The sequence below is a fragment of the Elephas maximus genome, chromosome 6, assembly GCF_024166365.1.
Source record: "Elephas maximus indicus isolate mEleMax1 chromosome 6, mEleMax1 primary haplotype, whole genome shotgun sequence".
In the NCBI taxonomy this organism is placed as follows: domain Eukaryota; kingdom Metazoa; phylum Chordata; class Mammalia; order Proboscidea; family Elephantidae; genus Elephas; species Elephas maximus.
The window spans coordinates 100,819,844-100,824,026 of record NC_064824.1 but is presented as its reverse complement, the minus strand read 5'-3'; positions in this window follow the sequence as shown (position 1 = coordinate 100,824,026).

Sequence of the window (4,183 nt, the reverse complement as noted above, 5' to 3'; positions counted from 1 at the left end):
CCCTCCCTGGGTTCATTTCCAGAATCTGAAGCTCTAAACAAAGCTGCATGGTGTACACTGGGCCTCTCACTTTAACAAGCTGGCCCTATGCAGGCTGCCAGGTGGAGGGACTCCCTTCTCCTTGGGGAAGCCAAACTCCAACTGACTCCACAGGGAAATAGCCAAGACAGGAAGCGGGTCTGGTGTCCCCACGTCTTCTGGAACAGAGGTCCTGAAGGGGGCCCAGAAGCCCTTCAGAATGTATGCAAAGTTACAAGAGTTTGTCCCTTTCACCAGATTCTCAAAGGAATCTGGAACCTGAGCAAGGAAAAGAGTCATTGTCAGACAGCAAGATGATCTGGGATGGCCACTTTGCAGGGAGCAAGGTCCTGTGTGAAGGTCCAAACATGGGATGGTCATTAGCAAATTCATCAGGGTCCTGCCCAGGGCTCTGTTGAGGGGAATGGCCATGTGAGAGGACACCTTGTGGGGCTGGTGCTCTCTCTGAATGATGTCATGTGTGAAATGCAACCACATTGTCTCCTACTGACATGTAGTTGGGACAATAAACCAAGGATTCCTCTGTTCAAATAAATGATTTGGGTTGATAATATGACTCTAACTAATAAATTTGTTGATGGCTTTTGTCTTAGTTACTTAGTGCTGCCATAACAAAATACCACAAGTAGGTGGCTTCAAAGAACAGAAATGTATTGTCTCATGATAGTGGAGGATGTAAGTCCAAATCAGGGCACGGGCCACGATGATCCCATCTGATGGCTTTGAGAGAGGAACTGTTCCACGCCTCTCTCCTACCTTCTAGCGGCTGCCAGTGGTCCTTGGTGCTGCTTGTAGATGTTACTCACATGGTGTCCTCTCCTGTGTCTGACTCTGTTTCTATGACTGTTCTCCTTTTTTATCACACACCACTCAGAAGAGATTAAGACAAGGACCCACCCTACTCTGATGTGACTTAACAGATAATATCTTTGAACAAAGACCTTATTTCCCCAAACAAGGTCACATTCACAGGTACAGTGTTAGGACTTGAACATACCTTTTTTTGGGAGTGGGGGGATGCAGTTCAATCCTTAACAGCCGTTCTCTTTTTAATGCCCTAAATTGGAGGATCACGACACATGAGTCTCTGGAGTGTTCTGGATGGTTAGAAACTTATTGAGAAGACAAAATATACTGATTTTATTCTGGACTGGGGGACTGCCTTCATTCAATGGTTCACCTCAAGTCTCTTCACCATCCCTTCCCCTTCCCTTTTTAAAAAATTTACTTTTTATTTTTGTAAAAAAATATATATGTATATATATATATATATATATATATATATGGAAACCCTAGTGGCGTAGTGGCTAAGCGCTATAGCTGCTAACCAAGAGGTCAGCAGTTCAAATCTGCCAGGTGCTCCTGGGAAACCCTATGGGGCAGTTCTACTCTATCCTATAGGGTCACTATGAGTCAGAATCGACTCAACGGCAGTGGGTTTTGGTATTATCTAGGTTAATTCCAAAAATACCCCTCTAAGACAGGCATTATTATTTTACAGACAAGGAAACTGAAGCTCAGTGAGAGAAAGGCCCTTGCCAAGGTCCATGGCTAGTACACAGGTGAGTCCAGATTCATATAGTCCCTCTGACTCCAAAGTCTTTGGACTATCCCGTTGCCTTGCTTCACCTTCCACTTCAGTTCTACGTCATAGACTGGAGTTAAGATCTGCTTTCCTGTGCGGTCTATCCTAGAGAAAAAGGCAAAGAGGGAGGGTGGAGGGAATATGGCAGTTTGGGGTGTGCGTGTATGTGTGTGTATTGGGGTGTTGTGTAGTGTTGGGGGTGTTGTAGATTCTGTGAAGGTGTGTGTTAGTGGTTGTGTGTGATGGAAGGAGAGGAAGGCTCTGTCTCCTGCTTAGCTAGTCACTCCTTGGCTAGGGGCTTCAATGCTTCTGCCAAAGACCCAACTGTTGCTGCTCCCTGTCTACCACACCCTGCCCAGACTGAAGGAGATGGAGCAGCTGGCCCTCCATCTCTTTCCTCTCTGACCTTGATGTGGGGCCGGGACTGGCTGCCAAGCTCAGTGCCAGGAAGCAAGAGGAGGGGGTCAGCATGAGGGCTCAGGATATAAGCATCTCGGCATGGGTGGTCCAGGATTTATAAAGGCTCTACACTTGAGCCCTGGTGGCACTCCACAGCTAACTAAAAGGTTGGGGTTTGAACCCACCAGTCACTCCTCATGAAAAGACCTGGTGATTTGCTCCCATGAAGATTATAGCCTAAAAAAATCAATGGAGCTGTTGTACTCTGTCACATGGGGTCTCTATGAGTCAAAATAGACTCGACAGCACCCAACAACAACACTTGGAACAACCCTCGGTGCGTATAAATATCCAAAGAAATGAAGGATTTTCTGGAACTGTTCTTCATTCAGCTAGAGGGACATGTGCCTTTGATCTATTATCAGATAATACTACAATGATAATAATAAAAATATCTGGTGCTTATATAATGCCTACTGTATCTATTATCAGAAACCCTGGTGGTATAGTGGTTAAGTGCTAAAGCTGCTAACCAAGAGGTCTGCAGTTTGAATCCGCCAGGTGCTCCTTGGAAACTCCATGGGGCAGTTCTACTCTGTCCTATAGGGTAGCTATGAGTCAGAATCGACTCGACAGCTGTGGGTTTGTTTTATATCTATTATCAGATATTACTACAATGATAAAAATATCTGATGCTTATATAATGCCTACTATCATTTTAATTGCTCTCTGTATGTTATTTAATCCTCAAAACAACCCTAACAGGTAGACTTTTATTATCCCCATTTTATAGATGAGGAGCCTGATGCACAGAGATATTAAGCAACTGACTCATGCTAGCACAGGTAGTAAGAGATTGAGGCAGTCTTCATAAACTCTGAGCCTGTGCTGTTAACCATGATATCACATGGCCTCAACATACCAGGCATACCAACCAACCAACCCACTGCCATCCAGTCGATTCCGACTTATAGTGACCCTGTAGGACGGAGTAGAACTCCAAGGCTATAAATCTTTACGGAAGCAGTCTGCCACATCTTTCTCCTGTGGAGCTGCCAGTGGGTTTGAACTGCTGACCTTTTGGTTAGCAGCTGGGCACTTTTAACCTCTGCGCCACCAGGGCTCCCTTATACAAGGCAGCAAAAAAGAACAAACCAAACCCACTGCCATCGAGTAGATTCCAACTCATAGTGACCATATAGGACAGAGGAGAACTGCCCCATAGAGTTTCCAAGGAGCACCTGGCAAATTTGAACTGCCAACCTCTTGGTTAGCAGCCTTAGCACTTAACCACTAGGCCACCAGGGTTTCCATGTACAAGGTATAGTAACGGGCACTTCTGACTCCTGTCCCCAGGTAATGCAGCTGCATTTCCACTTCTTTTAGGTTTGGGGGTGTTGAGGCTTCATGGCTAAGGTAATACAGATTTTGGCTGGGCTCTAATTAGACCAGGGTTACCGTTGCTGTCTTGAACGATCCCGTACTCAAACCTCTGGCTCTCTAGTGTTTAGGACAAGAGCATTTTCTGTTGAAAGACTAAGGGAAGATGGTCCAGTTGGGCCATGCTGAGAAGACAAAGGAGGTAAAACACATCATCTTTCCCTACTGGCTTCAGAATGGTTATCTTTCTCCTGAGGAGTCAATTTCTTTGTATCCTGAATGTTTAAAGCAAAGACTTGTGTCATGGAAAATACTGTTCTTTAAATGTCTACCTTGAGCATTGTGCCTTTCAAAGTACTGTATGGAATCAAATTGACCACTACAACTTGAAAAGTTAGATAGGAAGCTTAGGGGGCAGTGAGTTTATGTTAATGGGGGAGGAACAATTTGGAAAAGGAGGGTGAGAATGGTTACGCAACTTGAAGATTGTGATCAATGTCACTGAATTGTACGTGTGTAAATTGTTGAATTGGTGTACATTCTGCTGTGTGTATTTGCAACAACAAAAATAAAGTATTAAAAAATACAGTTCTCTAAAGGAAAAAAAAAAAAAGCAAAGGGGACTATCTTTGTCTCTGTTCATCTCTATATCCACCTTAGATTTTTTTTCCTGGAGAACCTAAGGTAAATGTGTACTTTTCATAGAGTGTCAGGGAAAGATACAACAGCAAGTGGACTGGCTAGCTGGTGAGTTGACAGTTCTCTTTGGAGAATAAGTCA